Genomic DNA, 12,833 nt, shown 5'->3' on the forward strand with positions numbered 1-12,833 from the left:
GCGTGCGAATAATATTTGTGCCATAGTTGGTGGTCTTGTATGTCCGTTTCTAAAATTTTACTTCTTACTGCGAGCTTTCTATCATCGAGTCATGGAAACACTTGACTTGTCTTTGTGTTTTGCTTTCAGCAAGCCAAAAGTTCAGACCATCTTGAGGCTGAAATTGCACTTTCATCAATATTATATATACACACATGTATGATATATGTATAGAATTTGATGGTTGTACCATAAATAGTCTTCCTCTCTCATCACTGACGGTCAAATTTTTGTGTGCATGGCGTACATGTGTATAATAGAATTTTTGTTAGTTATATATAGCTAATATCATGTACGAATATATGATTGTTTTTATTTCGCGATCTCTAGGGTATAACCTAGTAGAATTTTTGTTAATTAATTGTGAGCCACTCTTATGAATTTTTTTTATATTTTTCATAATGACAAACTTGTTACTTTAGGTTTCACCTTAATTAGGTTGGATTTATGTTTTAGCATATCAGTATTCTCTAAAGACTTGTTTCCTCTGTTGAGCACAATGGGTTGAGTTCAAGCATAGCTCATTTCTTTTACAAGTTTGGGAGGGAATAAAGCCACTGATTTTTAGGTTATGTAAAGACCACAAGATGCACTGTACTATTAATTAGAACATGCATGCATAAAATTGAAAAGTAAAAGTGACACCATGTTGATCCATTTATGCCTTAAATGTACATAATAGATGATCAATCTGTAGATACAAAGAACGTCATTCTAGCTAGAATATAACATCATTATTGTAGCTAGAATATAACATCATTATTTCAGCCCGATGTTCTAGTATATCATACGATTCCATGGCTGATATAAAAGAATGGAACAAAATCTTGGAGAGGACAAATCAGACATAAGAAGGAACAACATAAACGCATACAAAGCAACTGGAGGAACTGCAAATATAAATGTAAGATCTGGAACCCACTTTGATCCATAGACAAGATAGATAGAAGGCAGTGCTGAAAGCCATCATCATAGAAGCTATAAAGATGAAGAGGCAAGTGAGTCTGGCCATCAACTTCAAGGGCAAGGACTTAAGGAAATCATTTTTAGCATAACGGGAGGTAAGGATAAACAAGAACATCAGCATTGCAGTTGAAGAGGAAAAGAGTGCTACTTCGTCAGCTATGGTGAAGTCTAGAAAGGCTTTCTTTTTCAAAAAGTTTGGCTTTTTCGGAATGATCATCTGTGCCACCCGGTATGCTAAATGTAGCTGAGAACACAACCGTTGCGATAATAGTTGCAACGAGCATGCATGACGTTGCAGTAATCTTCATCCATTTTTCTCCTTGAAGCATTAACACCGTATGCTCTTCAGTGAATAATTCTTGAGGTGTTTTTCCTTCGTTATTTTCCATCTCTATATATTGAGGTTGGGTGATCTTTTTGACTTCCTACTCGAAGATAAAAAATTAAAGAAGGCAACAAGTACCAACCTATGAAAGCTATTAACTTGAATATTGTACGTGAAACCACGAAATGAAATCTTATTAGAAAATAAAAAAAGAGAAAAAAGAAGTAGTGATGTTAGCTAAACCACAAAGGATTCACGTTATGTAACAGCTGATGTGACAAAAAATCATGAAATAAATTCATCTAATGTTTCTACTGAGCGTGCATTTGTGATCACATACAATTTGTCATTTGAGTAAATTAGATGGCTGTTTTCGACTTTTAGTAAAACGTCCATCAGAGACTTAGAGTAAAAAGTAAGTGTAAAGGTTAAGGGTACAAGGAGGGAAGTACCTCAAATCATACAGCTGTTGTTGCATTTGAAGAGCTACGCGTGACACGAGATTCTGTTGATTTTGAAGTGCTAATTTTGCAGGCATATGCAAAATATTGTTACCTTGATGATTCTTATATGTCACTATGACATCCCTGACTGAAAATACTTGCGTGATGATACAAAACTGCGATATGGATTATAGTTTGATTATTTTCATCAGTTCCCATATTAACTCAGGATAAGAGCTAATAACCGCTGCCAAAAACTCACAGTTCCCTAATTCCACTGCGTCAAATAGCAAATTTGATGGAAATTTGATCAGTCAAGTGTAAAAATGGACTACCGTAAGTGTTAATTTATATAGGCAATGTTTCCCTTTAGTACTTACGGCAATGCACAAGCGTAGAACTTGGACTACCGTAAGCGTTAATTTATATGCAGTTAAAAAGTATATGGAACATATGTGTATATATATAAAGCCCAAGACATGAATGGAATAGTTGATAGTGGTGACAATCACTGAATGGAAAAAGTAGTCCGGCGGCTGGACTAAGTGTGAACCTCTCAGTCTCAAGTGGAGGAACCCACCATTATAACAATAAAACAAGGATCCATGTTTTCTTTGGTCACCGGCCAGGATTGAGCTAGGGTAAAGTACTTGACTACAATAAAAGTCACGACTAAAAAAGTTCCGAGGGGAAATTGGTGGGAAATTTTCTTCGTCAACCCGGAATCAATATAATAAATCTCATAAACCAGTAAAACTAATACGTGACTTCCCAAAGTCTGAGGACGCAACTGAAACCCGACATCTATCAAAAGCAAAATAATTGAATAATCATTTAGTGATCATATTCTAATGATAGGATCGACTGCGCAAGATGTATCAAGTTGGCAGGTAACACTTATTCTAGCTTTAATTGCAGGTTCTATGTTTTCGCTGAAGTGGCTAGTTTGGAACGACATAAACCAAAACTAATAAAAGGAGTGAGGAGCTCATAGTGCGTAAAGGGTCAAGTACTCTGCAGAGTTAATTATTCTGCACTCTTATATATTCTTCCATTAGGAAAATGTATAGTAGCTTTATTTAGGTTTACTTAGGGTTCTACATGCATGAATCTAAACCATACTTCATACATATGTTAATGCATGTTCACTTTCCATGTAGTTCGTTTTTTAAAATCGAAAGAGAAACAGTAAAACTCAGTGGCCGGTAAAGATCTAGCAAGCTTGTAAGTTACAGAATTTTCAGACGTCGGAACAAGGAATGTGCAAAATAGCTGATTAACCTTCCAAGCTACTTCATCATCAACAAGAAACGAATATATATCATCGATGAACCTAGTCATTTATAGCAAAGAGCGTGTCAATAACTAGCAGCATGCACAACAAGGAAAGAATTTCCTACCAATTTGGTCCAGCCTTTACATGAGAATGCCTCTATTCATAGGATTGTGCCCAACTGAGAAAAGGTACGAGAAAGCTAAATACATTCACTAAACAATCTCCAACATATTTTAATGAAACTATAATGGTGGATCAAATCTCTTTTGTCTGATCATTATATGAATTAAGTAAGGGTGATTCTAGTTGGAGCTCCAAATTTGATATTTGGACCTCCAACTTTTTTTAATTATTAATAGATTTTGTCAAGTTATATGAAAAGACAAATAAGGATAAAGAGAGAGAAAAATGAAAAAAATAAATAAACACTCTTCTTACCTCCTCCAATCAAATATAACATTCAATTAAATTGTTTTTTTTTTTTTTTTCAAAATTTCCTTATATTGCCTATATAGTTTTACAATTTACCTAAAATAATTAAATAAAAATAATAATTTCTATATATGGCCCATCGTTTTATACAAAAATAAATTCAAAACAGTCTGATTTGGAATTTTTTAAAACTAAATTAATTGAATATTATAATCAAGTAATATATCTTCTAACCCAAAAACCCTTGAAATCTTTCTTTTAGCAAATTCAAAGAGATTCCAACAGCATATCATATGAAGATCGAGAACCAACTGTTTGGCTCCAGTTTTTCTTGAGCTGGTCAATAGTCTCTTTTCTGCGCGGGCGTGCCAGCATTGTCATGGGGGTCTTCTGTGCCTCATGGTGAGGACTTTGTCTTGTGTCACCAAGTCGATACTCAACGTTGTAGGTTAAGCAGAGCGAAATCACCGGGAAGTAGAGAGAACTTGCTAAAGTGTGACTTTAGCTTGGTTAGTTTGCGAGGGTGTTACCCTTGCTTAGCTGGTTCCTTAACCGTTATGGTCGGCCTTAAACAAATCATGATGGGTTAGGTTTGAGCACTTAAAACACCAATGGAATGTTAGGTTTAAGCACTTAAAACACTAATAGAATGTTAGGTTTAAGCTCTTAAACACTAATGGAATGTTAGGTTTAAGCACTTACTGCTCCAATTTTTCTGCAGCTATATCTCCACTAAGAACTCAAAATGGGCCTTCGACTTCTTCATATCAAATGATCCACAATGAGTGCAGATCATTGTATCAAATTTTCAGAGCTTTCTTCCATGTGTTTGGGCTGGAAATGCTGCTAGACTCCTTACAGGTCAAGTTTTCCAGTTTTGCTTATGCAGAAAATTGGACTGATTGTTTGAAGGCTTTCCACTCATAACTAGCTCTGGAACTCTTCATAAGAAATGATCCGGATGTCTAGAATTATTCTAGAAATTTTTAGCTGATTTGGATTTTATTTGGTTAGTCTGCCGCCCCTCCTTCCTTGTTTAGCTCGGTTTCTCCTAGCCGAAGTTGGAAAATGTGCTGAAGCTGACTTTTCATTTCCATGCTTCCATCATTTCATTTTCTTGCAGCTCGCATAATCTTCCATAGTAGGTTTTATTTAGCCTCTAAATAATATGTTTCGAACTTGTCGACAATATATAGCTTGAGCCACTGACTTTGGCTCAATTTCTCCAAGACACGCCTTGTCAGGCCAAAATGCTCATTTTGGGTCCAAACACCAACCCTCTGATTAATTATTATGGAGGAGAGACTTACTCATAAGAGAGCAATATAATGTGATTTTGATTCATTCTTCTTCTCATGGTTGAAGAGAGAGAAAAAATAGAGTAACAAATTGTTATATCTCATATTTAAGGGCGTTTTGGTAAAAATAAGGAGGTCTACTTAACTTTTCAAGTATTCTAAAAAGTAAATTAGAGGTGTACTAAGTATGTGAGGTCCAAATAGCAAATTTGGAGATCCAACTAGAATCACCCATTAAGTAATGGTTAGGTATACTGCCTACATTCGAAAACAAAAATTGCCACCAACCCTAGTTCAGTAAATAGTTAGAGGACGACTTGGAAGTCAAAGTCCTCTAATCTGGCCTCTACTTTCTTTGATATTATCTGCAACCCATGTTTGTCTACCTACTTGCCTAGTTGCAATGACTAAAATTAGTCCCGAAACTTTCCTTACTTACACCACAACACATGTGGGCAAAGGCCACACACATAATGCCACATAATTAAAAAATTGTGGATATAGACCTCATACCCACCGCTATATTCAATGTTGGTGTCTATATCCTCAACCTACAAGCACAAAAACATGGGTGCCTAATTATTTAATTTTTTTTTTGATTTAAACCAATTATTTAATATTTATTTGGGTTTTCTTTTCTGTGCGCCCTAATCTTATAGAATTTTTATCTTTCTTTTTTCTCTTCGATCACGTCACGAACAGGGATGACCACACTCTACACCTTTAATTGATCAACACCCATATTTTCAGCCTCTCAGACTCTTATCTCTTTCTCTTCTTCTGGAAAAATAAACCATCTCTCTCTCTCTCTCTCTCTCTCTCTCTCTCTCTCTCTCTCTCTCTCTCTCTCTCTCTCTCTCTCTCTCGTCTTACTGCGTCTATTTCCATCGACCTTCCTCCGATTCTTCAATCACAAATTCCCTTATAAACCCAAAAAGCTCTCCCCAGATCTTCACAAAAATACTTGATACAATTTCAGATCCCGATCCACCGACAATGTCAACCACCGTCCCACCCGTCCTCCCAATCTCCACCACCTCTGTCGCCGCCGCCGGATCCATCGAGTCCCAGGCCTCCCAGCCTCGGATCGCCACCCTGGCCTTCCGCGCCTTCATCAACCACATCACCGACACCGTCGGCAATTGCCTCTCGCAGCGCCGCCCCTAGGCCGAGCTTGCTGACCGCTCCGCCTTCGCCAAGCCTGGGTCCTTCTCCGACGCCACCCTCCGCGTCCGCAAGAACTACTCCTACTTTCGCATCAACTACCTCGCCGTCGTCGCCCTCTTCACCCACCCCTTCTCCCTCGGCCTCCTTGCCGCCTGGCTCTTCCTCTACCTCTTCCGCCCCTCCGATCAGCCCCTCGTTATCTTCAGCCGGACTTTCTCCGACACCCAAACCCTAATGGGCCTTGTCGGCCTCAGCGTCTTCGTCGTCTTCCTCACCTCAGTCGGATCCGTCCTCATCTCCGCTCTCATGGTCGGAGTTGCCGTCGTACTCCATATTCACCATGATCAATTAACCTGGATAGTCTGAATTGTAAGGAATAGATCCCGGATCCCCTTATCAGATTCAACTCTGGTCTATCAATTTAACCTACCCTCTATTTTTGAATTAGGGATTGTGATTTCTTATGCGATTGTGGTTTTTCTTTGCAGCAAGGGATTGAAGAGATTTCATACTGTGTTTGTAGAGAGCGAGGTTGCGAATCACCTCAGATGAAAGAAGCCATTGACCATTAAAACTCGTTCCTCGTGCTTCAACCCGAGACCATGGAGAAGCTCCAGCGACAACACAATCAGGTACCATTTTAGTGTTTGTTATTTTATTTTCTGTGATGGCTCTATTCGATATATATGTGGGAGAAAAATTGGATGATTTTTGTTGTCTATGGTTTTCTGGTTATGGCTTATTGATTGAATTTTGTATGGGTCTATGCCTATCATCTCTAATCCAAGATCCCCAATTTCAGCACTGAGTAGGAGGCTGAAACCATGGCAGTGATTGAACCTAAGAAGATCATCATTGAGATCCTGGCATCGGTGAGTTCTGTTCCTTGTTTGTTTCTTCAACACTAACATGGATTGCCTCTGTTTTCAGATTTCGGCCAAGTCAATTGCAGAGTGAAGCTACTTTATTTGCTTCCACATGTACTCACCAACTTGATTTCAGCAATCGATCCCCAGAAAGTTGAAATAAAATGAATAATATCAAGAATCTGATCAATTTCAATTTCGGAACTGCAAAGAAGCAATAGGACTCGATATTGGACCATGAATAGAAGCAATTGTTGACCGGAAAAAAAAAAAAAAGCAATTGAAACTCTGATTTCTACCCGTTGGTCCCACCATGTCAGAATTGCAAAGAAGCCACGCACAGCAAAACTGAGACAATTAAGGGGAAAGCAACCCCTCTACAGGGCACTGACCCAAAAAAAAGTGGCTGCAGCGTGGCAATTACCCATTGACACGCACATGCGTGTCCTTTGGCCCAAATATGTCACGAATGTGTATGTGGCCATTGCCAATAATTATAGTAGTGTTACCAACATAACAAAGTCCCAAATATCACGTGAAATTATAGAAATTTCCCGAAATATCGGAATGTTTCGAGAAATCTATCCAAAATTCTGGAGAATATTTTCAAAATATTCTGCATATCACTGATAAAATCCACAAAGTGGTTGACAAGGTTCAAACCTCTGTACAAATTTATGCTAAAAAGCCAACGAAGTAGTTGACAAGGTTCAAACCTTGATTGACAGTGAAACAAACAAGCAGCTCAACCAACTCCACTGGCCTCCCATTTGATTAATACATGTAACTTTTATATAAATATATATATATATATATATATATATATATATATATATATATATATTGACGAATATGAAACTTTCCTAAATCTAATCAATAACTAACTTTTTTTTATCGAAAATCAATAACTAACTTGTAATTTTTAAAATTCAACATTATTTCTAGATTTTCAGCCATTCAAAAAATTATAAAAACCTTTCAAAATTGACCAATATTTCTAGATTTTCTACAATTTTCAAATTTTGCACCAACAGATAATTATAGTTATGGCCAAAATTGAGCAATGTTTGTAATAACTATTAGCACAAAAACCCACAACTAATTTCCTCTAGACCATATTGCTGATATATATATATATATATATATATATATATATATATATATATATATATGATTTTGCTCAGGAAAGGAGGTCTGTTCCTTAGCTAAAGAACGGATTTCCATATTTTGACTATTTTTCGATCACATATTCACATCTTAACCGTTCAGTTTTTAAGTCCTAATGTATAGATCACTTCTGCAAATTTTCAACCAATTTGATGATCGATAAGGTATCGAATTCGATTAAATCAATGAATGAACCAAATCTATCCAACCTGAACCGTTCGTGTTTATAATGGTAAATTACAATTTTGGATACCTTAACAATCATCAATTTGGCTGAAATTTTGCAAAAGTGATCTATACCTTAGGACCTAAAAATTGAACGGTTAAGATGTGAATATGTGTTAGAAAAGTGGTCAAAATATGCAAATCCGTTCCTTAGTTAAGGAACAGACGTCTGTTCCTGAGATAGGAACAGACGTCTGTTTCTGAGATGGACTGTATATATATATATATATATATATATATATATATATATATATACAGATCCTATCCAGAGCGGAGGTCTGCTCTTAAATTAAAGTGTGAACTTCGAGTTTTGGGTTGCTTTTTGGTTGCATATCCACATCTCGACCGTTCAGTTTTTAGGTACTAGTGTATAGATCATCTCTGCAAATTTTTAGCCAAATTGATGATCCTTAAGGCACTGATTACTACCTTAAAGCTAGTATGGTTCAGGTTGACAGATTCAGTCCGTCGATTGGTTTGAGCGAGTTAGATACCTTAACGATTATCAATTTGGATGAAATTTGCAGAGATGATCTATACACTAGTACCTAAAAACTGAATGGTCGAGATGTCGATAAGCGACCGAAAAGTGACCAAAAACTCGAAGTTCACACTTTAATTTCAAAGCGGAAGCCGCTCTGGATAAAATCTGTGTGTGTGTATGTGTGTGTGTGTGTGTGTATATATATAGGGAATCAAGAGAGGACGTCCTTAAACACTTAAAGTGAGGATGTTTTTATTTTTAGCAAGTATTTTAATAATCGCACCACTCATTCTCTAGTTTTCTACACATGTATGAATCCTACAAAAAACTAGCCAAATCGAAAAATGTTTAACCATTTGATTAACACAATTATCGTTTTATTTTAATCCGGACTACATTTATTTACACAATTTTGAGTGACCAAATGATTATAGATTTGGTTGATTTTTTATAGACACAATTCTCGCATAGGAATCTAAAGGATCAACGGTTGAAATTATTGAGTTAGATCATATACTAGTGTGAAAAAGTAAAAATCCTCAAATTCTTAAAGTAAGGATATATATATATATATATATATATATATATATATATATGTAAGATGAAGAGATGACGTCCTTACACTCTTAAAGTGAGGATGTTTTTATTTTCAGAATGTATTTTAACAATCACAACCACTTATTCTTTAGTTACCTACACACATATGAATTATACAAAAAAATAGCCAAATCGGAAAACGTTTAACCATTTAATTAGCACAATGTTCATTTTTTAATTTTATGTAACGGATTGCATTTGTTTACACAATTTTGAATGACCAAACGATTATAAATTTGATTGATTTTTTGCAGACATCATTCTTGCATAGAAATCTAAATGATCAACTGTTAAGATCATTGAATTAGGGCACATACATGTGTAAAATAACAAAAATCCTCAAATTCTTAACGTAAGGAGGTCCTCTCTAGAATAGGCCTATATATATAACCCTAAAGGGCGAGGTATCATTTAATGACTATTTTATCAAAATAAGTGGTTGTGATTGTTAAAATACATTCTAAAAATAAAAACATCCTCACTTTAAGAGTTTAAGGATGTCATCTCTTGATCTTCCATATATATATATATATATATATATATATATATATATATATATCTTTACTTTAAGAATTTGAGGATTTTTAACTATAGAGAGAGATGATGAAGATAGTGAAAATTTTAAATATCATATGTCCTCTATGTGGTTCTTACTTCTAAGGTACTCATGTAATTCAATGTGCAGTGTTCGATCTGTAGAAAAAATATATATGCATATATGGCTTGATGGCCTCGTCTCCAATTAGGTTTCTACCCGTAAAAAAAAAAAAAAAATTGAGAAATTTAAAGTGAATTTTTAAAAATTGTTAGCAACTTAGCATATACTATGTCACTTTATATTACCACAACTGATGCCGTTATTAAGGTCGCGGATCATATAGGCTGATGGGGGCTGGCAAGCTCGATGAGTAAAAGCCCGGCTTGGCCCGCATAAAAGCCAGCAAAGGCACTCCTCGGTGGGTATAGGGCCGGGCTTGATTCAGGGATTTAAAACCTGGCCCAGCCCATCTGCTCGGCCTGCCAGGCCCAGCCCTTAAAAGCCCGCTAGGCTCGGCCCAGAAAAGCCCTTAAATTAATATATATATATTATATAAAATTTTATATAATATATATATATATATATATGTCGTCTGTTTTTAGGAAAATAAAATATCCAATAGTTATACAATTGGAAAATTAGTGTGTTTTAAGAATTGAGTAAGACTATGTCTAGTGCTGCAACTGTGATTTCAATGCTTCAATGGCCTCAGGTCGAGCCTCATCACTCAATTCCTGCAATTGGTCATGAAATCAATTCAAATATAGTTCATCAATCACGAATGAGCCTGGCTCGATACATTTATAATTAATTGAATAAAAGATACAAATAAAAGAGCCTACCACTTCCAGCTTATCTCATCTAGGCATGCCTGACAACTTACGACTTATACAACATTGTGATATAGAACTAATTAAGGGGCTGGAGACTAGGAACACACACACACACACACACAAAATCCGGATCATAAGCGGACGTCCTCACAGATGCAAAAATGCGGACGTCCATCCTCAGACCTCAATTAGGAGTCGATGGCGGCATTGCTGTTGCTGGACGAAGTCTTTGGACATCCCGGATGACGTCGCCATCAAGGTGAAGGTTCAAGTGATCGGATTCAAAGGCATGCGCAGCGAGCTTGTCAGAAACCATGGAAGCACCATCAAGGTCGACTTCGAACTATTAATCGACGAGTCTAGCAGTAAGAAGAGGCTTGACATCGAGGCCTGGTTCTATCTGGTAAGAGCAGTGGCGCTCATCGGCACATGATGTAGCTGTGAGGATGGACATACACACTTTTTCTTTTTTGCTGACATCCGCTTCTGAATGGCTCCCTACACACACACACACCTCTCTTTTGCCATCTTCCTCTTCTTTGTTTTTGTCATCAGAAGCAGCATCCCTCTTGTCCTGATCATCCTCTTGTCCTGATCATCACTATCACAGTAAAACTAATAGTATCTTTAAAGATTTATTTGTAAATAAAGCCCGGCTCGGCCCGAAAAAGCCTATAAGGCTCACTTTATATGGACAGGCTTGAATCTTATGATTTACAATGAAGCCTGGCCCGGCATGAGGCCTACTACAACTCACTATGTAATAATGTTTATTCAAGGTTTTCTTTTGAATATAGTAGATAATTGATCAAATAAATATCTCTAAAAGTTTCATTTAAAATTTCTATGTTTTTCTTCAAATTTCCATCATTTTTCTTAATTTTTACTGATATTGATATATTTTTGATATTTCCATTGAAATTTTCACTTTTCGGACCATCGATATTTCCTTGATACTTGAAATTTTGGTCATTGCCTAATTGCCTTCCTCCAAAATATATTGTTTGGAAAATTTTAATATTTAGGTTAGTTGGGGGCGTGCGAATCTTCTCTTATATTTGTGCAATTGGTGGTTATGTGTGACGTCCCTTTCTAAATTTTTCTTTCTTTCTTTCTTTTGAGTTTTTGATGATTCGATCGTGGCTACTCTAAGTTGTCTAAGCTGTCCAGTTGTTTTTTTTTCTGTTCTATTCTTTAATTTTTTTTGCTTTCTGCAAAACTAAAATTTAGTGTGCTTTATGATTCAATATGTATATATACAATTCAGACCAAAATGCTGCTAAAGTTGCATTTACTTCGATCATTATGATACTTAAGAATCTAGCTAATTGCCGGTACGGATATTTGGTGGTTTGATTTCGATCGTGACCTCTATGCTTTAACACAAACTCTATCAATCTTATTAATTTATTGTGTAAAGGTTCTGTGTGAATTTTATTTTATATAGATATATATATGTAATTATGCCCATGCGTTTTCATTAAGAAGATAAGTTCTGGATTTGCTATAGTCGCAGTTTATGTTGATGACATGAATATAATTGGAACCCTTGATGAGTTAAGGGAAACTGCTGAACATTTGAAAGCCGAATTTAAGATGAAAGATCTTGGGAGAACACAGTTTTGTCTCTATTTAGAACATGAGCATTATACTCAAATAATGCTTAGGCACTTTAATGAAGATAAAATTAAGCCTGTTAGCACTCTCATGCTCGTTCGTAGTCTTGATCCTAAAAAGGATCAGTTTCGTCCCAAGGATGATGACAAAAACGTATTAGAAGCCGAAGTGTCATACCTAAGTGCAATAGTGCATTATTTTACTTAGCACAATGCACAAGACTTGACAACCATTTTATTGTGAACTTGTTAACTAGATATAGCTATGCGCCAATGTGACACCATTGGACTGGTGTAAAGAATATATTTTGATACTTAAAATGTACGATAAATATGGGCTTGTTCTATCCCTATGAGAGAAAACGAAGGATGATATGATGAATTCGAACCCATCATGCCTCGGAAACACCGCCGCCACTGGCCAGCGTTCCCCCTCCCCTCACCAAAAATTGAATGATGTTTTGGTAGGTTTTGTTGATGCCGGATAACTCTTTGAGCCCTCCCCTCATCATGGGTGCACTGCGATATTTTGGAGGTCTATGAAAACAGACTCTTGTCGCT

At 36.3% G+C, this 12,833-nt stretch overlaps 1 pseudogene; it reads left to right on the forward strand.

Moving 5' to 3' along the window:
• The first annotated feature begins 5,528 nt into the window (after positions 1 to 5,528).
• On the forward strand, positions 5,529 to 7,082 carry LOC112201462 (annotated as a pseudogene).
• The last annotated feature ends 5,751 nt before the right edge of the window (positions 7,083 to 12,833 follow it).

The sequence above is a fragment of the Rosa chinensis genome, chromosome 5, assembly GCF_002994745.2.
Source record: "Rosa chinensis cultivar Old Blush chromosome 5, RchiOBHm-V2, whole genome shotgun sequence".
Classification (NCBI taxonomy): domain Eukaryota; kingdom Viridiplantae; phylum Streptophyta; class Magnoliopsida; order Rosales; family Rosaceae; genus Rosa; species Rosa chinensis.